Here is a 24,154-nt window from a genome sequence, read left to right as displayed (position 1 = left end):
ACAGGCGGTTTTAGTATCGCCTATTTACCAGCGTTCTCCCACGCGTCACCGATCGCCTACGCGCCAGCGTTCACCTGCTCGCCAGCGTTCACCTACTCGTCAGCGCGCACAGGCGATTTTAGTATCGCCTATTCAACAGCGTTCTACGCGTCAGCGATCACCTGTCTCTTGGCGATCTCCGGACCGCCTGCGTGGGTTACAGCCGGCGCGCCAACGTTCTCCAACGCTTCTGAAGGAACATGGTTCGCCAGCTACTAGCTCGCAATCGCTCACCTGCGCATGCTGCTTGCCATCGCTCGCCAACGCGTCGCCATGCCACAACGCGCCATCGCCAACCTGCGCGTCAGCGCTCACCAGCTCATCATCGATCGCCTGTGGATCTACATCGCCAGCGGTCTTCCTCACCCACGCGGCAGCGCGTTTCCTCGCCGTCGCGCCAACGCTTGCGTTCGCCGCCTCGGACACGCGTTCATTCACCTGCCCACCCCCGCGCCCACTCGCCTGCGCGACCGCTCGCCTGCGCGCCCGCGCGATCGTTCGCTTGCGCGCCCGCGTGACCGCTCGCCTGCGCGCCCGCGCGCCCGCGTGGCCGCTTGCCTGCGCGCCCGCGCGATCATCCGCCTGCGCGCCTGCACGATCATCCGCCTGCGCGCCCGCGCGATCATCCGCCTGCGCGCCCGTGCGACCATTCGCCCTCGCACGACCATCGTTCGCGGCGAATTCCGCAGCCGGTGGTAGCAGCAGGAACGCATGTTCCTAGACGACGCTCGGGATCGCCTCCACCCAAACACAGGTTGGTAGTGCAGGACGAGGAGAGGTTAGTACATCATTCTTCCCCACCTTCTTTTCAGGCAGGTACCGTGGTGTCCACTCCAAAGGATCGCCCGATCCCTTTCCCTTTAGCGAGGATTTCGGACTCTGTGTCCTTGGAGCAACAGACTTGGTTTGGTCCTCTGGCACGGGCGTTAGTGAGGGTTATGAAACCAGCACTCGCCGACCAGGGTAACAAACCAACGGCTGTCTCTCCTACGCTGAAGAGAAAGAGAGGAGTGGACTTCGTGGTGACTTCCCCGAGGGCGAAGTTGGTTCCCAAGAGGTCGGTCGCGAAGGTCCCTTCTCCTGCACGAGTGCTTTCTCCTTCTCCCGTGGACGAGGCCTTTCCGTCCTCAGGTGAGTCCAGTGGGGCAGTAGTCTTCCCCTCGGCACCAGGGGGTGAGACTTCGCTTCATGCAGGAGAATCGTCTCGTGAGGAAGGGGCCCCTCGAACCTCGTTGTTAGGATCCTGTATCCCTCCCAGGAGGGAATCCAAAGACTCCAAGACCGTCCCTAAATCCTCTGCAAGGATTCGTCAGGAACCCACGACTACCCGGGGGAATGTCCACGTGTCACCCCAGGAAGAGATCCCTGGGGCAGGAGACTTAGCTGCCAGCCCGCAGGGAAGAGAACAGCAAGAATCCGAACATGCCTTCTGGCAGGTCCTGAGCCTGATAAGGCAACTTAACGGGCTTATGGATCCAGTCATCGCCCCCCGTGAAGGCAAAGACACGATCTTGGATGAAGTGTTTGACGTTCGGAAGGCCCCTAAGACCAGTGCGGCTCTGCCCTGGTCTCGGGGTCTGAAGAGTGCCAGAGCAAGGGCCAACGCTCAGCTCGCACTTCTTGCCTCCTCCAGTCGTTCCACTGCCAGGAACAAGCTCATCCCTCCTCCTCGTCTTCAGCAGAGGAGGTATTTCGAGATCCTGGGTGAGCACAACCTCGCTCTTCCTCTCCATCACTCTGTGGAGGAGCTGGCGAAGGGAGTTCCCCTTGAGAAGCTCTCTGCCCGGCAGGTGTCGTTCTCGGCGGCAGAGATCCTTAGCCACGAGAAGGTCGCTAAGTGTGCCATGCAGGCCACTTCGTGGCTGGATTTTGGGCTAGGATCTCTGGGCATCCTATTGCGATCGGAGGACTTGTCCAAGGAGACCAATAGGAAGGCCCTGGAGACCTTCTTGCTCTCGGGCACCCGCTCCATCGAGTTTTTGGCGCACCAGGTTACCACCCTGAGGGCCAACTCGGTGTTGAAGCGTCGCGATGCTGTGTCCGAGAGATTCCATCCGAAGGTCCCCGCCATGGATGTGTGTAGGCTCCGACATGCTTCCCTTCTGGGGGAAACCTGTTTGAGCCCCAGGACATGGAGCGAACGGCTGAGAGGTGGAGGAAATCCAGCACGGACTCCCTCCTCCATAGGGCCCTTACAGTTCGGCCCTATAAGCCTCCAGCTCCGCCGCAACAGCAGCACCAGCCTCGTAAGGCTCCAAAGCAGGCACCGGCAGTTAAGAAGGTGGTGTCTAAGCCCCAGCCCTTTCCAGCCAAGGTCAAGAGGGGCGGTAAGTCCTCCAGGGGAGGCAAGACTCCTAGGGGTGGCGGCCGCGGCCGCAAGCCCTAGGGGTGGCAGTCCCCCTGCGTGTCCACCTGTGGGGGGATGCCTTCAGCGTTGCGTCCGCAGGTGGCAGCAACACGGGGCCGATGCTTGGACGGTCTCAGTGATCGGCCAAGACTATCGCGTCCCGTTCACAACATCTCAACCTCCCCTGACAGGGAATCCAGTGTCGTTGAGCTCCTATGCCACAGGATCGGCAAAGGGGCTGGCCCTTCAGGCCGAAGTCGAGACCATGCTCGAGAAGGGTGCTCTCCAGGAGGTCGTGGACGGCTTCCCAGGCTTCTTCAGTCGACTCTTTCTTGTAGAGAAGGCTACTGGAGGCTGGAGACCCGTCATCGATCTCTCAGCTCTGAACAGGTTTGTCAAGCAAACCCGGTTCAGCATGGAGACAGCAGACACGGTCAGACTTGCGGTGAGACCACAAGACTTCATGTGCACACTGGATCTAAAGGACGCGTACTTCCAGATCCCAATCCATCCGTCTTCCAGGGAGTACCTGAGATTTTGCCTAGACAACAAGATCTACCAGTTCAAGGTGCTGTGTTTCGGTCTCTCCACAGCTCCTCAGGTGTTCACCAGAGTGTTCACCCTGATTTCATCTTGGGCGCACAGGAACGGCATTCGTCTCCTTCGTTATCTGGACGATTGGCTGATCCTAGCAGGCTCGGAGTCGACCCTTCTTCGGCACCGAGACAGGCTTCTGGATCTTTGCCAGGATCTGGGGATCGTGGTAAACCTCGAGAAGTCCTCTCTGCAGCCGTCCCAACGACTGGTTTATCTAGGCATGCTAATAGACACCAATCTCCACAAAGCCTTTCCATCAGACAACCGGATAGCAAGACTGAGGAGGGTGGCGGAACCCTTCCTCAGGCGAAAAGAACTCCCCGCCCAATCGTGGTTGCGTCTCTTAGGTCACCTATCCTCCCTGGCCCGTCTGGTTCCAAACAGCCGCCTCAGGATGAGATCCCTTCAATGGCGGCTCAAGTCCCGGTGGAATCAAGGATCCGATTCCCCGGACATTCTGATCCCAATGGGGTCTCTGGAACAGACGGACTTGCGGTGGTGGCTGGTCGACGAGAACCTGCGGAAGGGAGTGAGTCTTCTCGTCCTCCCCCCGGAATTGACTCTGTTTTCGGACGCGTCAAAAGAAGGGTGGGGGGCGCACGTTCTGAACCAGAGGGCCTCAGGCCTTTGGTCAGAATCAGAAAAGTGCCTACACATCAACCTGCTAGAATTGAAGGCCGTCTTTCTGGCTCTTCAGCAGTTCCAACGGTCCCTGCCAGGTCACTCCGTGGTGGTGATGAGCGACAACACCACGGTAGTGGCTTATATCAACAAGCAGGGAGGCACTTTTTCGCAACAGCTATCCCATCTTGCAGTAGAGACTCTGAGGTGGACCGAAACCCAACATCGACGTGTACGCCTTCCCACCGTTCTGTCTGATGAGAAGGGTGCTCAACTGGACCAGACTATCGGTCAACTGTTCGATGACTCTGGTAGCTCCGCTATGGCATCACGCGGAATGGTTTCCGGACCTTCTGCAGCTCCTGACGGAACTCCCGAGGGAGCTTCCTCCACGACACGAGCTTCTCAGACAACCCCACTCCGGCGTCCCTCACAGGGCCGTAGCCTCGCTTCGGCTTCACGCCTGGAGACTATCCAGCGTCTCCTCGCGGAGAGAGGCTTTTCGCAACAGGTTGCGGAGAGAATGTCTCGGCACCTGCGAAGGTCCTCTGAGGGAGTCTATCAAGCAAAGTGGAGAGTCTTTTGTGGTTGGTGTCGTGGAAGGGGTATCTCTCCACTCGATGCCACTATTCCAGCAATAGCGGACTTTCTCGTGTATCTGCGGGAAGAAATGCGCCTTTCTGTCTCGGCAGTGAAAGGCTATCGCTCAGCCTTAAGCTTGGCCTTCAGATTGAAGGGCGTGGATATTTCTTCATCACTAGAACTCTCTTTACTCATACGTAGCTATGAGCTTACCTGCCCCCAGTCGGAAGTGAGACCCCCTCCTTGGAACGTGGTTCGAGTCCTTAGGTCTCTTAAGAGGCCTCCCTTCGAGCCATTACGCCAGGCCTCCGATCGCCACCTGTCTTGGAAGACGGCTTTCCTACTCGCCTTGGCTTCAGCCAAGCGGGTTAGTGAACTTCATGGTCTCTCGTACGACATCGCCCATTCAAGGGGATGAGGGGAGGTAACGTTCAGGTTCGTCCCTGAGTTTGTTGCCAAGACTCAGAATCCTGGAGTGCCGGATCCTCGGTTCGACTCTTTCAGGATCGCGAGTCTCCGTTCTGTAACAAGCGACCCAGACCAGCTGCTACTATGTCCAGTGAGGTGTCTGAGGCACTACTTGAAGAGAACGGCTGCAGTCCGTCCTCAAGTGCGAGCTTTGTTTGTGAGCACAGGCAGGACTAAGAGGAGGGTCACCAGGAACACCATCTCAGCTTGGATTCGAAGGATTATCCACCATGCCCTGAATCCTGACCCTCCTCCGTCACGTCGCCCTCGGGCCCACGATGTCAGGGGTATTGCTACATCCCTGGCCTTCAAGAGAAACTTCTCCGTGACGCAGGTACTTCAAGCTGGGGTCTGGAAGCGTCAAATGACCTTCACAGCCCACTACCTGCAAGACATGACCCACAGGAGCCTCGATACGTTTTCTATCGGCCCTGTGGTGGTTGCACAACAGCTGGTCTAACCTCAGGCTCCTTTTTGGACAAGTAGCAGTAGGTTGAGGGCGTTGTTACCCGGTCTTAGTCTGCGTGAATGAAAGAGTATGTCTGACCCTTACTTCTTTCTTCATTCTCCCCTCTCTTGGGGAAGCAGCATCCTGGTCCTCGCATAGCTGACCTCGACCTCTGCAGGTAACCCATGCTTCTTTGTGCTCCTAGTATTAAGATTAATACTGTTGCGTCTCCCATACCCTGACGAGGTAGTATTGGGAACGTCCTTTCCTAGAATTCTTATCTGAAGGTCTCAAGGTCAACTTCATAGGACGAGTCACACTCTCCTCTTCACACTGCTTATGTAGGCCACTCGTTCCTAGCGATGCTAGGAACTTGTGAGGTACAGGGGCTCCCTCTCTCTAGTGCTGCTCATTGAGGGATCGAGCCCCCGGGCAAGCCGAAGTCAGTAAGGCTGGGGACTTTCCACCCCTCCTAAGGGGTAAGTCACCCAATGTAAAAACAGTAGCGTGGTTTGTATTTCGGTTACGGAACAAATGACAAATTCGAAGATAATTTGTATTTTTCCTAACCATACAAACCTTAGCTATTTACACATATGTGCCCGCCATCCCTGACCCCCAAGTCAAGTCTTACCTCTAAGTGAAGTGAAGCAAGTCACCGGTGTGTGGAGGGGGGAGGGGTAGCAAGCTACCCTTCCCCCACCCCCCGCTAACTAGAGCGGGGGTAATTAACCCTCATTAAAACTATTGGCTCGTCATTTCAGTTGCGCTAAAAGGTAAACCCAATGTAAATCGCTAAGGTTTGTATGGTTAGGAAAAATACAAATTATCTTCGAATTTGTCATTTTTGTCTAGTACAGTACATATAAAAGCTTTATTTTCCCTTCGTGCATTCAAGGTTTTCACAAGTAGACTGGGTTCGTTTATCGGCAGTGAATAGCCTAAACTTCGGTAACGAGTCGGCCATATTTTGTCATATTTTAAACAGTATACATTTGATTTGTAAAGATTGGTTTTGTAGAGTACACAGTATAATTATCTCTCTCTCTCTCTCTCTCTCTCTCTCTCTCTCTCTCTCTCTCTCTCTCTCTGTAAGAAATAAAACCTTAGTTTACATATGGCAACCCGAGCTTAAGAATGAAATTAACCCTTTTACCCCCAAAGGACGTACTGGTACGTTTCACAAAACTCATCCCTTTACCCCCATGGACGTACCGGTACGTCCTTGCAAAAAAATGCTATACATTTTTTTTTTTCATATTTTTAATAATTTTTTGAGAAAATTCAGTCATTTTCCAAGAGAATGAGACCAACCTGACCTCTCTATGACAAAAATTAAGGCTGTTAGAGCAATTTAAAAAAAATATACTGCAAAATGTGCTGGGGAAAAAATAACCCCTTGGGGGTTAAGGGTTGGAAATTTCCAAAAGGCCTGGGGGTAAAAGGGTTAACATGATTATTGTTAGTTCTGGCGATCAATTCCTCACGAAACAAAAACACGGCATTTGATTACAACAGCTGATTCATTCTCTCTCTCTCTCTCTCTCTCTCTCTCTCTCTCTCTCTCTCTCTCTCTCTCTCTCTCTCTCTCTCTCTCTCTCTCTCTCTCTCTCGTGTTATACAATACTTACAAATAGATGAAGAAACCAAAATGGGGTTTCTTAAAGTGTCAATCTCTCTCTCTCTCTCTCTCTCTCTCTCTCTCTCTCTCTCTCTCTCTCGTGTTATACAATACTTACAAATAGATGAAGAAACCAAAATGGGGTTTCTTAAAGTTTCAATTAAATACGAAACGAAAAAATTATACCGTGTATACATCCTTTTCAATCATAGCTTAAAATACGGTATCCGATTTCGTCAGCAAACCACAATTTTTTAGGAAACATCATTTTATTCTAGAAAATTGCTACTCATTAAAAAGTTGATTGCGCTTTAAGAAAACATGTGCATTTGTTTTTTAATTTCGGGAGTGTTTTAAAAATCGAGTATTGCTGACTTCTTTTTGTTTTACTTCTGGCTGTGATCAGATCAGCTGATGTCTAGTTGCCGCTCGTAGGGCTTGGCCAGACCAAGCGCGTTGAGCGGCGAGGTTAGCGGCAAGAGGTTCCAGCTGAGAATTGAAACCTTAGGTATCTTATGTAGGTGGCCAAATAGGAGGCGCGTGGTTTCCCGCGCCTCCTATCTGGCCACCTACATAAGATACTTAAGGTTTCAATTATCAGCTGGAACCTCTTGCCGCTAACCTCCCCGCTAGCCGCGCTTGGTCTGGCCGGGCCCTTAGGAGCGTACGAATACAGTAACAAAGTATTGTTTATACCATTTCTTAACTTATTCAAACCATCTATACAGTTAGTTAATATTACATAAGCACCAATGTGTTTTAATATATCATATTTTTTGTTTAGTACTATTAAAACTCTCTCTCTCTCTCTCTCTCTCTCTCTCTCTCTCTCTCTCTCTCTCTCTCTCTCTCTCTCTCTCTCTCTCTCTCTCTAGGCTACCTTTCGCTACCTCTCATTTTTTACCTCTATCTCTCTAACAAATGAAATCTTTGTGGCTTCACAAAGTATTAATTATATTAAGAATCCATGATTCAATTTTCCTTACTTTCTCCAAACTTGCACCATCTCTGTCACATTGAACGTTATAGCGGTAACTTATTGTTCGATGACTTTAAAACCCGGCCTAGTACTTTCTTCTTCTTTTACTTTTTTTCTGATGGTTCCATAATTGAGGTGGGTACAAGTTGACTTATAACTGAAGTTAGGAAAAGTATTTTGGATATGAAATGGACAATTATCTTTCGTAACAGTTTAGAATTATCGTAAATTATCATTTGTCATTATCAGCAGTTTGTTATTGTTGATTACACGCAAAAAAAAAAAAAAAAAGTTTTCCTGCTTTGCTACGTATGTAAGAATTTATATAGATACGGTAAATAATATTTGTAATAACATATTTGCTAAAAGCTTTTAATATCATTATTTATCACTTTGATCATACGTGTTTAATGCCTTCGTTTGTTTATCATGATCGAAGGTTTCCGTTTCACGCGGCGTCATAAAGAAAAACATTATATAAATGGCATTCATTTAATTTATTTGGAAGTTCTAAGAAAAATTAAGTAGAACATTGGTAATAACAAAATCAACATATAATCAATACTTGGTAAGATTGCTGTCGAATGAAAAACTAACCTATACACAGATGTGTAAATGCGTCTGTTTCTTCGTTATGATCACAGATAAACGTAAACAAAACATTGGTTGTCGTTTTCTATTGTGCGTTTTGGCGTGTTTAGGAAACGCATGATATAAAAGCGCCTTTATTTTGATAATTCTGAATTTTCAATGATTCAACATAAGCTAGTCTATAGTGATGGCTTTCTATTCACCAGTTGTTTTATATAATAGATATGACAAACATTAAAATTTGTCTGTATTTTGGGTCGTGTTATAACGGGAAATATACGGTGTTTACACCCATCCTGGTTGTAATTTTAACCTTTTTCAAGTTATTAGAACTTTAAAGTATATTTCTGGGTCGACCTGTGGCGCCCGGTGAAAAGTCCTTCTTGTATATCTTTTCTGATAAAACCTTCCAATTATACCAGAGAAAGATAAAAGCATGGAATGCTGAGGTTACAACCCTCGCGCGAGCACCTTTTGGGTGTCGTGTATAAAGCAAAGGCGCGTGAAATCCACTATTCACAGGTTGTCTTCCATTTAGTTAATTCCTTCGTCAAAGGGATGGGCCGATACAAAGGCCCTAGCCAAACCACCAGTAGCCGACATCAACAAAAGAAACAAAAACAAAAAGGGGACCTCTACTCTCTACGTTCCTCCCAGCCTGACAAGGGACTCAACCGAGTTCAGCTGGTACTGCTAGGGTGCCACAGCCCACCCTCCCACATTATCCACCACAGTTGAAGCTTCATAATGCTGAATCCCCTACTGCTGCTACCTCCGCGGTCATCTAAGGCATCGGAGGCAGCAGCAGGGCCTACCGGAACTGCATCACAATCGCTCGCCATTCATTCCTATTTCTAGCACGCTCTCTTGCCTCTCTCACATCTATCCTCCTATCACCCAGAGCTTCCTTCACTCCATCCATCCACCCAAACCTTGGCCTTCCTCTTGTACTTCTCCCATCAACTCTTGCATTGATCACCTTCTTTAGCAGACAGCCATTTTCCATTCTCTCAACATGGCCAAACCACCTCAACACATTCATATCCACTCTAGCCGCTAACTCATTTCTTACACCCGTTCTCACCCTAACCACTTCGTTCCTAACCCTATCTACTCGAGATACACCAGCCATACTCCTTAGACACTTCATCTCATACACATTCAATTTCTGTCTCTCCATCACTTTCATTCCCCACAACTCCAATCCATACATCACAGTTGGTACAATCACTTTCTCATATAGAACTCTCTTTACATTCATGCCCAACCCTCTATTTTTTACTACTCCCTTAACTGCCCCCAACACTTTGCAACCTTCATTGACTCTCTGACGTACATCTGCTTCCACTCCACCATTTGCTGCAACAACAGACCCCAAGTACTTAAACTGATCCACCTCCTCAAGTAACTCTCCATTCAACATGACATTCAACTTTGCACCACCTTCCCTTCTCGTATATCTCATAACCTTACTCTTACCCACATTAACTCTCAACTTCCTTCTCTCACACACCCTTCCAAATTCTGTCACTAGTCGGTCAAGCTTCTCTTCTGTGTCTGCTACCAGTACAGTATCATCCGCAAACAACAACTGATTTACCTCCCATTCATGATCATTCTCGTCTACCAGTTTTAATCCTATGAGACAGCAACAAAGGGAGATGATGATGATTCTTAATAATATTTGTGTAACTTTTGTTGTGAGTTTAAATATACAAAAATCTAAAATTATTTGAAATTAACTGCTTGGTAACTTAACATAAGTAAATCTAGTTTATGATATGTTTGATATATAAGTACAGTACTTCAATTTAAATTTTTAACATAAAAGAATAAGATATTTTAATTAGTATATAATTGGATTTAAATAGCAGCATAATTTATATTACAGGAGGAGCTGGATGAGCAAGTACAGAAGTGAATATAATCTCAGAAGAGGATCCTACAGACCTTGGCCTTTGTTGAGGGTGCAGACCTGCTAACTCCATAGTTCCATTATGTTTTGCAAGTTAAGCTGGAAGAGGTTCCTTTTGCTCATGTCAGAGAAATGGTAATGTCGATGTGTTCCAATACCAGCAAATTACTATAATTCCCTTAGTAGCTAAAGAGCGAATTCTTGTTTTCTGTTGACCATTTTGACTTTCGCAGGGCTATTGGTACTTGTGATGCTTTTCTTACAATTTTCAATGTCGCAGAAATCCACGCATCTGGTCATGAGGTTGTAGAACATTGAATTCTCTCATTTCTGAGATTTTTTCATTCTAGCTCTCCATTTTATTAAATAGCAAATTCATTTGTTAGAAACATAACCAGTTGACCTTTTCTTCAGTTACAAATAGAAAATAGTACATTATTGAAGAAGTCCTAAGATTTTTGGAAACTTGGCTACTCAGAAGAAATGTGATTCTTTAGTTTTGCCATTTTTATTAAAATTGGTCTCTTGACTATCTTCAATAACTGCCTCCTTTTACATTGTTAGACAAAGATTTTACTATCAGATCCTTTATCCATCATTTGTTCCCATACTAACAAACTTCACGTTATTTATTGAACCATGATTAGATATAGGTGGCTTGGGTACCTCCAACTTCTGAGATCACATCCACCATGTTACCTTACGAGGCACGGAGTTTATTTGAAATCTTAATTTTTTATAATAACACTCGCTTTTACACTATTCTCTTGAGGTTTAGTTCCAATGTAGTTGAATTTTGAATCATGTTGCTAATATAGCTATCCATACTATATTTGAATTGGTAGATCTTTAGAAATTTAAGCTGTTTGCTAACGTTTTGTTAATTAGGTTGACTTTGTCATTTCATAGTTTACCTGTTATTTAGTTTTTAATTTCATTTATAATTTGTTTGACTTTAGTTATTCTCTTTATATAGATGATTGTTCTTAGTTTTATTACGTTATTGGGATGCATTCCTTGTTTGGGCCCTTGGCCATATAGTATTCAGTTTATCCAGTTTGGGTTGCACCTTGTGTCATAAGGAGGAGGAATTTGAAACTGCAGTGCCCTAACCTTAGCATTTCTAGTGGATTTTTAGATCATTTTGCCAATGGTTTAGGAAGGTCTGTAGAAAGTTGTGATATGTTGTTTAGAAAAACCAAAGGAATTAAGAACTGAAATGTTTTTGTAATGTAAACTTTTATGTTATTTCAAAACTTTTGAATTCTGCAGTTTTTCTATTATTATATGCTTTTACTTTATCAAAATTAACACCAACAAGTTTTATGAATATTCTGAAGTATTACTGTAACAACATAGGAACAAGACATAGAGAACTGTAAAGGTAAAAGATTTATTGAACTGGCATCTGTAATTTACCAAGCTTGTTTACTTGCAAATGGAAATCAGAAATTCAGACAGCCTCTTCACTGTGACTGGCTATCTTTCCCTAACCTACTCAATTTATATGAAATCTTGCAATGTAAATGTTGAAAAACTTATAATTGGTTGTAAATTCTTTATTTACTACATCTGAAATTATTTTTTTATGATGTTTAGTAACCCTGAAAAAACATTATAAATCCTAAGTAATAAATCATTAGCTATAAATCTTGAAGTTCAGTGGACAGTATCAGCACTTCAAAGTCAGTAAAAGTGGGAGGGGAAAAAGGGCCAAGCTTCGACTCAAAGAAAACCCACTACAAAATTTCCTTGACCATTTATATACTGTGAAGTATCTGCCTTTACTGTATCATTTTCACCTGATTTTGTTTTGAGGATGATCAGTCTGCTTTTGTTTCGTAGAGGACTTTTTTGTCAGGGAATGTTAGTGATTAATTTCAAGTAATCTATTTTCACACAGGCTTCATAATTTTTTAAAAAAGGCCATTCTAGTTTATATATTTTAATGAAATTTTTATTATAGGAATAGGAAATAGCTATGAATTAGATTTTGAGGCAATATCGAGGTATATTTTTTTTCAAATATAGATTCTTATAGAAATCTTCCCCAATTTTTTTTAAAGTGCATTTTCTTTCTGAAGCTATTTGCTCCGAAGTATACTATAAGTAAAATAACTTTATATGAGAAGTTACAAGATTGAAGTCAATCTCTCACTTTACAATTCCTTTTGCTTTCAATTATTTGAATTAGTCTGTTGCATCTACAGTATTTCATATTTTTTCATTGGTGAAGCTTACTGGCAAATACTGTACAGTATAACTAAATATATCAGTTTTAGTATTTAAATTCGTATTGTATAAATAGCTTTGCATAGAGAATAACACCTTCATTAACATTTAAAATTGTCTTGAATTCAGTCAATTGTAGGCAGCTAGTGCTGTTAGGGAACCTCTTGCGATCCACTGTAGGTGTTACTTGAGGCCTTTGCAATTTTCCTGTGAGAGTCCTAGTATACTTGCTTTATATCCTCCTCCTCGCTTCAATTCTTGCTGTTCTTTTACCTCTGTAAATATTTCAGGTTTTACCCTTGATGGGCTTGGTAGCTGAATGACCTTGCCTGGCTAAATTAATCATCATCTATAAATCCTATCCAGTCTTAAATGTATTATGCTGTATTTTGATTATTTTTCCAACAAATAATTTGAAAAAAATTTTAAACCATTTCCTTTACATTCTAATCTGAGCATGGTGAATTACAGATAAATGCTACGTTACTTTATTGTACTTTTTTACGTTTACTAAAATGTTTTGAAAGATTGAATATGTACGTACATTTTTAAAATATATTTCATGTATGTCTTTATTTATGTAAGGAAATTTCAGGTATTTCTTGCAATGTTTTCAAAATTGTATTTCTCATTTAACCCTCAGGTAATTCACCAATAATGTGTACTGAAGTTATTTATTGACTCTTGTTAAAAGGATTGTATGTCAGTACAGTCTTACCTCATGTTATGCTGCTTTGTATCAATTAAGTTTTGCCTTTTTCTTTTTGTTAAAAAATAAGAAAAATAAATGTATTCTTTTTACATTAATTACTACAATATTAGATTGTACTGTACTGTATGTTGATTAAAGATATTACAAAATTTAATTTTAAATCTACTTAATGCAATAGCAACAATTTGCGTTGACGTTGCACATTAAGGTTTATAAGGTGTCAAGTTCTTTATTCTTAATGGTAAATTTTAGTAATTACTTTTGGCTACAGCATGAGTCTTCGAAGCAATTAACCATTTAACATGAGGTATGACTTTATTGTAAAAGATTTATACCATTTTTGAAATCTTGTAGTTGTGGCTACCTCTATTTTGAATTATGATCAAAATGTTTACAAAAAACTTTACCGCCTTCATGTTTCTCCTTCATTGATGAAGACTATTGATTAATTAGCACAAATGACATCAGATTCCATTTTTATCTCTGGTACCATACAGCAATAGATTATTTTATGATCTTGAGTAAGTTTTATAAGGAAACTCCTATTGATAGCGGTTGTTTCTTAGTCATACCTATACAGTGATGATTATTTAGGTTTTAGGTGGCAGAGATTTTACATTAGCAAAGGATGGCTTTATTCCAAATTAATAAAATGTAAATTGTAATTAATACTGGATAACATGGTCCTCTCAGGGGACATAGAAGTTTTTGTTAATTATGAAACATACTGCATATTTCTTACAACAAATCTATTGCCTATAATTTCCCCATTTTGTGGTTTCAAGTTTGTCTGAGGTGTATCAAACCCTCCTGAAAAGAAGATGTCCGTTGTGATGGCTGATGTGGTAACGTGCCTGACTGGTGGATGCCAGACTGGGGTTCGAGTCCCACTCAATCATGTTAGTTCCTTTGGTCGCTGCAATCTCACCCTCCTTGTGAGCTAAGCATGGGATGTTTGGGGGAGCCTATATGTCTTATCTTCAGAGTCATCAGCAGCCATTGCCTCACCCTCCTTGGTCCTAGCTTGGGTGGAGAAAGCTTGAGTGCTGATCATATGTATACTGTATATGGTCAGTCCCTATGGCATCGCCCAGCCATTCATGAGCAGCCTTTAAAGCTTGTGTGAAGTTTTCTGTTTCTTTTACTTGGGTTAACTTCACTTTTTTGTGGTTTGGTTAATCTTTCACTATCATCTCCTCCTACACCTATTGACGCCAAGGGCCTCGGTTAGAATAAGCTTTTAAATCTATAATTCTCCATTCATCATCCTCTACTTCACGCTTCATAGTCCTCGGCCATGTAGGCCTGGGTCTTCCAACTCTTCTAGTGGAGCCCAAACCATCTCCACCTACCCTTCACCATGATCTCATCCACGTATGGCACTCGAGTGATCTCTTATAGTTTCATTTCTAATCTTGTCCTGCCATTTATCCCCAATATTCTTCTGAGGGCTTTGTCATGGTCATACCACAATTTATGTCCATACAGTAACACTGATCTCATTTAACTGATCTAAAGCCTGATTTTTTAAAGGTAACTTCAGCCGCTTAGATTTCCAAATTTTACTTAACCTAGCCATTGTCTGATTTGCTTTTTTTCAATCTTTCATTAAACTCAAGTTCTAAAGATCCTATATTAGAGATCATAGTTCCTAAATATTTAAATTATTCCACCTCATTAATCCTTTCTCCTTCCAATGATATTTCATCTTCCATTTCATATTCCATTCTCCTCATGTCTGTCTTTCTTCTCTTTATGTTGAGCCAACCTTATAAGTGATATTTGCAATATTTGAGTAATTATTTTGCTCTGTTCATTTTTCCAATAGTCACCAGAGCATTAGTAGTTTGTTTATTCAGTATATTAACGTATTGCATCACCCAGCAAGTAATGTGCCTGAGCATTGAAGGCAATGTTAAAGACTATAATATGGCATTATTTCAAAGCTTATACATTCCTACTGATAAATTTGCTTTGATAATGTCAACCTATTGCTCACATATTAAGTAATGAGCTCATGTGAATATATGCAAGAAAATGGATCTCTCTCCCATTTCTGCTTTGGCACATTGTCTGGATTTCTGTTCCATGCCTTTCTTTAGTCACTTTAATTTCTGGAGCTTCCATTGCTGAACAGGCAATTACTAAAGGCTCTGTTCCGTACTTCTGTTGAGGCAACATATTATAATAAGTGTATAAAGATCCTATATGCTTTGGAGCTGTGTTATCATTTAGGATAAAGGATTCCTTGCTTCACCATTTCCTCGTTTTCATCTATGCCATTGCTACCACTCGTAGTAGTGACAAACCTGTTCCAACTTTGTCCACAGAAGTGAATAGAGCTGTCGCAAGTCCCTCTTCTTTCATTTTTAAAGGCACTCCAATGACCAAAGCCACTCCAGCTTCATTTCCACCACCATTGACAGGAGCCCTAATGGAAGCCCTTTGTGGATAATGTGGCACTTGAACATAACTTGAAAGAACCAGTGTATTCACTACCACAGCTTAATTTAGAAGGGGCTGTAGTTCTTTATGGATCCTAGATATAGTCTGGGAAGCCAGAGTCACACTGCTGTTCTTGAAGGGTTTGCTCTGCCGTGTTATAGCTGTTCTTTGATATCCACAAGGAAACTCAACCCCCAGATAATATAAACATTTGCAGACTACTTGTGCAAGAGATGTATCCCAGTCTAACATGGACATCTATTTTTAAGGGCCATCATTTCTAAATTAGTCTAAGAGCTTTATCAGAAGCAAATCAATTTTAGTTCATCCAATTTGACATTGGCAGCTATTTTAAATGACCTGTAAGAAAGGATAGATGGTAAAACAAGCTCCAATGCTTATCCCTTGGATGAGGTTTTCAACTTTACCAGACTGTTTACCAGCTTTCTTACTTAGCATCTAAAATTATCAAGTTGAGGTGTTATCTCAAGGATGTAACATACACATGAATAACTAGTACTGGTTGGTCTCAGGTTGGTCACATGACTAATGGTGCTTGTTGCAGGAGAGGTTCTGGTTCTTAAATGCTCCTTTCTCATCTTATTCTACCTCTTTTTATCTATAATGGAATTCTTTACATCATAGATAACTCCTGCCTTTAGCTCCATTAGTCAGTCCTGGGAAAGTCATATGACAGTACGGTACTGGTCTCCTAACCTGCTGCATATTCAAACAGGTCTGATCTTAGCTCAGAGTATAGAATCTAAAGATAGTTTTGCATATCAAGTTTTCTGTCATAGAATCCCCTGTATGTTTTTGAAAGACAATGCTGATGATGAGCATGAAACCTGAGAAACTTGGTATCTCATAGGTCCAGATTGTAGAATCTTACTTATCAGTATGATCTATCCCATCTACATCCATATCTGTGGCTAATATGAGTTGTTGGTTTGGTGTGGAACTAATACTCTATAATTCTGACATCTTGGCCCTTGTATTTCTTGCAAAATCTGTATAAAAAAAGCATTATTGGTCACTTAAGATGGTTGAAGACAGTGGTGAACTCGATCACTCACTTTTGAGGATGGAAGCATCTAGAGGTGATTTTTGAAACCACAAAATGGGTTAATTGTAAGTAATGGTATTATATGGAAGAATCAGCCTAGTTTTAGGAACAGTATACTGTATTTTAATTCATTTAAAGGTAGCTGTAAAAAATCTCACACTTGTTTTAACTGCATTAATTTGAAACCCCAATTATTTTTGAATGATATAAATTATTAATGTAAGCTGTGATTTCAACCAATTTTTTATTATTTGAATAACCACTAGTTTCAAGTTTTGTTCAACCATCCATGCATGCGAGCATCAATAGAGGATCAGACAGCAATTCCAATCAAGCAGTGTTTTTATAAGTTTTAAGTGAGAGTAATGATCTTGTGAATGAAGAGTAGCCTGTTATAATCGCTAAAACTGTCCCCATCCATTACCAGATATGAACAGAATTGGAGTTGACGTATTTGTTATTTTTGATAAGTTATAGGATTAAGAAAATCAAATTGTTTTTCAGTTTGAAACTAGGCCACACGTTAATCATTCAGAGTAAAAGCAAATGCTTTGTTTTTAGAAATTGGTTATTTGTATTTTATGATTATTGGTCCCAATTGAAGACCATACAAATTTTGTAATTTTTTTTTTTTTTTGCATAATTAATTAATTATTGCCTGGATGCGAAGTGAAAACTTTTGAATTATTTATTTTTCTGTTGAATTTTTATGTTTTGAGGGTTAAGTGAGAACTAAATGTCATTTAAAGATAATTTGTATTTACAGAATGTCCTAAAATTGAATTCATTGCTTAAATACAGATGTTCATTTTCATACTTGTGTCTTGTGTAATGTAGATAGATAAAATTGGAAAGATTTAATAAAGAGAAAGAGAACTCTTCAAAGCCAGCATTGCTTTGGCTGAAGGAGGGCGAGTGAGTGTTCTCAGTGGAAGGCAGCTGAGCAGATGCCGTCATTAGAGTAAAGGTTCAGTTCATGATGTTTGTAACTGAGGATTTTCTGTGGAAATCAGTTGTTCAATGGGAGAGATCTCCGTTTTCATGTTTGTTCCATTTGATGTATTCTTGTTCACTTGACAATGCAAAAGCTCTTTCATGTTTTCTGTGATAGATTTGTTAGTGGAATGATTTTTGTAATCTTGTGGAACTGAGTAGACAAGTCAGGAATCACGTGAATACTTAGTGTAACATTTTACGTTTCCATGACTAGTTTAACTAGACAGGTAACACGGTATATTACATTGATTCTACGGTTTTCATACTATTATAGTTAGTTAATCATGAATGTAAGTTGTGTAATGCAATTGAATCAGCACAAAACAGGTAAGGATGATTATTTGGTGGTCATGTGTGGGCTACAGATTTAAGTATACAGAATGTGGATCTTACTGAGCTTCAGTTAATTTACCATAAATAAGTACAGTACAGTAAATATAATAAAAGAAAAGTCCATGATATTGTATTTCAACTATTTAAGTAGTATAGTAATTCTTGAGGAAAAGATAACCAAGTCAACTTTGAAATCCATTATCTTAGTTCTTAAATGTCACTCTTGGTCTTGCATTGCAATAATCTTTTATTACATCAAAGGATTCTTGTGCCTCTTTAAAGGGGGTTACCAGCTTGTTTCGCAAACGTCCAGTTGGTCTTTGGCCTTCAGTCATACTTTGTATCTGAAATAGTAGAAGGGCTAAAGCATCACGATGATCACTTTAGACGTTCTTTCTATGGTAAAGCAAACAATCGTGTGACATGGGAAGTTGACAAGTTGAGAAGAAAGGATTTATTGGTAGAGAATATTGTAGAAAGTTTACCTCTGGTCAGATAGAATATTAAGTAATTGACAGGCTTGAGACTTTAATCTTTTGGTTTGGATTTTAAAGAAAAGTTCATTATTTAGAGGACAACTTAACTCATACTTATCTTTTATCTATAAAGTGGAAAATGTGCATGCAATATACCATTTAAGAAGTTCTAGAGTTTTAAGATTATGCTAACTAAATGATATACAGTATTTTTTGCTTCTCACAGTTCTAACATTGCTAGTAAAGGTATAGATCGACTTTATTTATAAAATTTTACCCTTAATTTTAGATAAGAAGAATTGTGAACATCTTATTAAGACTAAAGTTGGTCTCTCTCTCTCTCTCTCTCTCTCTCTCTCTCTCTCTCTCTCTCTCTCTCTCTCTCTCTCTCTCTCTCTCTCATAGAATTATCTACTTGATATTGCAAGGTATGTTTGAAACAGTTATACAGTAGGTTTTATCGACTTGAATAAATTTCAAGTGAATACGCTCTAGAATGGCTTCAGTGACGTATTTCATTTGTTCCATAACTGAATACAAACCAATGCTATTTACATGGGGTAATTACTTTGGCGACAGCCGATGACGAGCCATAAAGTTTTAACGAGGGTTTCCTACCCCACCGCTAGTTAGCGGGGCGGTAGGGAGGGGTAGCTAGCTACCCCTCCCCCCTCACACACATCGGTGAGGATCCACTTTACTTTTGGCTCGGGAAGAGAACAGACCTGTCTGTGCTCCCCTCGCTTTGACCGCCATATTAATCTGTTTTTGCTTTCTCTTTTGCAGTGTGTTTGAAGTTGGCCTCTACTGACAATGCGTACTTGCCCTGGACTTCCCGGCCGCCCTTGCGAGACCTTTATGTCGGCCGTGGAAACGGACCCTCACTCCTTATGCCCCCAGTGTAGGGGCCAACGGTTTGATAGTTCTAATTTGTGCATTGAGTGTAGGGAGTGGTCTACCTCCCAGTGGGAGAGGTTTGCCCGGCGATGTAAGAAGAAGGCTAAGAGGGATCTTTCTCCTTCCGAGGTTTCTCGGAAGAGAGAAAATCCTAAGTCTTCCTCTTCCGCCGCCCATTCCTCCTCCGAAGCTCCCGCTCGGGCGGCCTCTTCCGAGAGGCCAGCGAGAGGTAGCGTAGACCGCAATGTTGATGTCATTAACTGATCCCGTGGCGAGGGAGAGGTCATTGCCTACCATAGCGAGGCGGCTGCCCCTCCCCCCTCGGAGGAGGTATTTGTTTCTAACAATGACCTTTTTCAGCTTTGGGCTTCCTTGGGCCTGCAGGGTTCGCCCTCCAAGGAAGTCTTGTTTGGTATGATCAAACGGGGTGCGGCTGCCGAACAATCGTCAACCTCAGCGGACATAGATCCTCTGTCTGTGGTTGACGTTGTTGTGTCGGAAACATCCCGTGGGTCTGACCAAACTCCTGTTCCTGTGGCTGCGGTAGCAGAAGGCTCTGACTCTCCCTCTGAACATACTTCGAGGGAGGAGCTTAGTCCCATGGTCTCTCCTTCCGCTGAGACTCCCTCTCGGGGGAGTTCTATGGTAGAGACGCCTCTTTGGAGGCCTGTTGATGGTCAGCCTGCTGATCCCACGGCCCCTCGTGGGCGTATAAGGCGGAAGGCTCGTCCTCCCCTTCGCCGTAGAGGCCTTCCTTCCCCCTTCAAAGAGGTTAGGAGGCGCCTCTTCGGCTCATCGTCACCACAGTCCTCTGCGGAGGATGGGCGTCCTTTGGGACAATGTGAGCTGTCACCTCAACCATCTACATCGAATGCTGCTGACGCGCTTTACGCGCCGGAGACTGCCACTGCGCAACCTCTTGACCCTTCGGGGTTTCAGGGACTTGAGCGCGCAACTGCGCCGCCTGTCCCTAAGCGTAAGGCTCCGCCTGCGCAACCTGTTGCTGTTGTTCCCGTCGTTCCTGACAAAGCGCCCCGGCGCTCACCCTTAGGCGTTCGCGCCACTGTTCCTGTTGCTTTCCAGGGTTCCCCGTCGCCCTCCTGCAGTTCCTGATGTAGCGCGTAAGCGCCCAACTGCGCAAACGCGCCCTGTTCCTGTTGTAGCGCCGCCGCGCTCTCCTGCTCACTTGCGGCCAGTTCCTGATAAGGTGCCTACGCACCCACCGGTGCCCCAGCGGCCTTCAGCGCTCACGCGCCCTCCGGCACCTCGCCGGCCCCCTGTTCCTGTTTCACCGCGCGCGATCCAGGAGGTTCCTGAGTTGGCGCACGGGCGCCCACAGGTTCCTTCGGACTCGTCACGCCCTGCGGGGGAGAGACGCGATACGCGTCCCCGCGCGATTCCAGCGCTCACGCGCACCCCAACACGCCCACGCGCCGCTTTGGGCCCATCGTGCCCACCTAAGGAGGTTCGCGATACAAGGGAGTCTCGTGATACGAGACCACGCGTCACGACGACTCAGCTCGTCGCCCCAGAGGTTGCCAAGCCAGCACACGGGCGCTCACGGCCGCCTCTGGAACCGCGCGAATCTGTTAATGATACGATCGCGCTCGACGCTCCCCAAACACGGGTTCCTGGTTCATGCCCCGTGCCTGTCTTTAAGACAGCGGTGGTGGCGCAACTCACTCCAGAACGCCTTCACGCGGCTCGCACCTCGCGGCCTCCGAAGCAGCGAACCCCGACGCGACCTGTTCCTGATAGGCGCCCATGATTGCCAGCGCACCTAGCGTTTGCACAGGCGAGTAGACCGGTCCAGCCAGACCGTCGTCAAACCTCTCATTCCCAGGTCGCTCGCGACCCTGCTCGCGCACTATCGCTCCCTCGGCCAGTCCTACCGGACACCCGCTCGGGCGCTCCTGTTATCTCTCGCCCTCCGGGGCTGCACCAAATCACTGCGCGCCCGCGCGTTCGGCTGCCTCTTGTTCCAGCTCGCCGCACGCCCACGCCATCGCCCACTCGCGCTCGCGGGCATGTTCCCGCTCAGGCTTCCGTGCGCTCCCTCGGCCACGCTCCCGCTCTGTCTCCATAGCGCCATCGCTACCGACCATCCTCCTGCGCACCATCGCGCCCCTGCCCACGCCCCCGCCCCCGCCCACGCCCCCACCCCCACCCCCGCCCACGCGATTTTCCAGCTTCGCGCCCTTCTCTCGCGCGCGACTCTGATCTGGGCCCGCTTTACGAGCCCCAGCGCGATCGCCGGCAGGCGGTTTCTTCTTTGTCGCGTTCCCCTCCCCGCAAGCGCAGACCAGCGCGCTCGCCAGAGGGGGAACGCTCCTCGGACAGGTCTAGGGAGTCTTCTCTTACAGCCCGACAGGCGAACCCTCGTGTGTTGACTCCTCCTAGGGATCCGTCGATCCCTTTCCTTTCAGAGGGAGTGTCTGACAGCGCTGCTGTCAGTCAGCAGCCCTGGTTCGACACCCTAATCAGAGCTCACGTGCGGGCTATTAAGCCAACACTCTCTGATTCGGGTCGCGAACCAGCGGCAGCTTCCTCCCCCCTGAAAAGGAAGAGAGGAGTCTCTTCCGTGGATCCTCCTCCGAGGCCTGTGCTGTCCCCGCGTAGATCCTTGCGCAAGGATCCTACTCCCCCTCAGACCTTCTCGCCCTCCCCTGCGGAGGAGGATTACCCCTCCTCAGGGGAGTCGGTTGAGCAGGAATACTCCCCCATCGCACCAATGGTGGATGTTCCTCCTCTTCCCGAGAGGTCTCCTCATCCCGAGGTGGAGAAGGACTTGCCCCCTTTGCTTTTAGAGTCCTGCATCCCTCCCAGGAGGGAACCTAAGGACTCTTTAAGACGATTCCAAAATCATCTTCTAGGATCAGACAGGAACAGCCCACGTTTCCCCCCAGGAAGAGCCTCTGGGGTCCGGAGACTTCGCTGCAAGTCCGTCAGGAGGCGAGCACCAGGAATCAGAACACGCGTTCTGGCAGGTCCTGACTCTCATGAGGAACCTTAATGGGATTCCAGACCGTGAGGTCTCACCTCGTTAGGGTAAGGACACGATCCTGGATCGCATCTATGGCACTCAGAAGCCCTCTAGAGCCAGCGCAGAATTGCCCTGGTCCCAGGGGATGAAGAGCGCCAGAAACAAGATCGAGGGCCAGCTCGCGGAGCTTGCCTCCTCCAGTAGATCCGGTGCCGGAAGTAAGCTCCTCCCTCCTCCTCGTGTCCATCAGAGGAGGTACTTTGAAGTCCTTGAGGAGTCTGCGCTGAGCCTTCCCTTACATCATTCCGTGGAAGGACTCACAGGGGGAGTCCCTCTCGAGAGGCTCTCCAACCGGCACGTATCCTTCTCAGCCACTGAGATCCAGAGCCAGGAGAAGGTCATCAAGTGCGCTATGTAAGCCACTTCATGGCTCGACATCTGGCTGGGGTCTCTGGGCATCCTGGTGCGGTCCGAGGATCTCTCCAAGGAAAGCACCAGGAAGGCGCTGGAAACTTTTCTCCTCTCGGGTACTCGGACCATCGAGTTCCTGTCCCACCAAGTCTCGAGCTTGTGGGCCAACACGATCCTCAAATGCAGGGACGCTGTTGTCGAGAGGTTCCACCATAAGGTTCCCAACGCCGAGTCGAGCAGGCTCAGACACACTTCCGTCCTCGGTAAGAGCTTGTTTGAGCCTAAGGATGTGGAGCTCTCTGCCGAGAGGTGGAGGAAATCCAACCAGGATTCCCTCATCCATAGGGCCCTAACATCGAGGCCCTATAAGCCTCCGGCGGTTCAGCAGCCCCATCCCGTCAAGGATACAAAGAAGACTACCGTAGCAGCGAAGCCCAAGGTGTCTAAGCCCTTTCCTGCCAAGGGCAGGAGGGGGAAAAAGTTCTCCAGGGGAGGCCGGAAACGCTAGAGTTGGCATTCCCCCCGCGTGTTCACCAGTGGGGGGATGCCTGCAGAGTTGAGCAGCAAGGTGGCAGCAACTCGGGGCGGATGCCTGGACAGTCTCCGTGATATCCCTAGGGTATCGCGTCCCGTTCACAGCATCTCTCCCTCCCCTGACAGCGAATCCAGTGTCGTTGAGCTCTTTTGCCATGGGATCGGCAAAAGGGCAGGCCCTTCGGGCCAAAGTCCAGACCATGTTGGAGAAGGACGCTCTCCAGGAGGTCGTGGACGGGTCCCCAGGCTTCTACAGTCGACTCTTTCTTGTGAGAAAGGCGTCTGGAGGCTGGAGACCAGTCATCGACCTCTCAACACTGAACGGGTTTGTCAAGCAGACTCCGTTCAGTATGGAGACGGCAGACGCGGTCAGACTTGCAGTGAGACCACGAGACTTCATGTGCACACTGGATCTGAAGGACGCGTACTTCCAGATCCTAATCCATCCGTCTTCAAGGAAGTACCTGAGATTTTGCCTAGACAACAAGATCTACCAGTTCAAGGTGCTGTGTTTCGGTCTCTCCACAGCCCCTCAGGTGTTCACCAGAGTCTTCACCATCATCTCTTCATGGGCTCACGATCAGCATCCGTCTCCTCCGTTACCTGGACGACTGGCTGATCCTGGCAGACTTGGAGGCATCCCTTCTTTGCCACCGAGACAAGCTCCTCGAAGTTTGCCGGGATCTGGGGATCGTGGTAAACCTCGAGAAGTCCTCTCTGCAGCCCTCTCAGAAACTGGTATATCTAGGCATGATCATAGACACCAATCTCCACAAAGCCTTCCCATCAGACGAAAGGATAGCAAGGCTGAGGAAGGTTGCGAAACCTTTCCTCTATCGAGAAGAACTCCCAGCCCAGTCG

The 24,154-nt window shown here is 45.6% G+C and overlaps 1 long non-coding RNA gene across 1 annotated transcript in view; it reads left to right on the top strand.

Annotated features, from left to right (window-relative positions):
* The window catches only part of LOC137640184 (uncharacterized), a 66,999-nt gene extending 52,602 nt beyond the window's left edge, over positions 1-14,397 (top strand). Inside the window, exon 4 of the long non-coding RNA XR_011044314.1 lies at positions 10,185-14,397. This is a non-coding gene — a long non-coding RNA (uncharacterized lncRNA). The remainder of the gene's footprint in view (positions 1-10,184) is intronic.
* Positions 14,398-24,154: the final 9,757 nt, after the last annotated feature.

This window comes from Palaemon carinicauda, chromosome 4, assembly GCF_036898095.1.
Source record: "Palaemon carinicauda isolate YSFRI2023 chromosome 4, ASM3689809v2, whole genome shotgun sequence".
Classification (NCBI taxonomy): domain Eukaryota; kingdom Metazoa; phylum Arthropoda; class Malacostraca; order Decapoda; family Palaemonidae; genus Palaemon; species Palaemon carinicauda.
The sequence above is the reverse complement of the archived record's forward strand: the minus strand, read 5'-3'. Positions and strand labels throughout refer to the sequence as shown.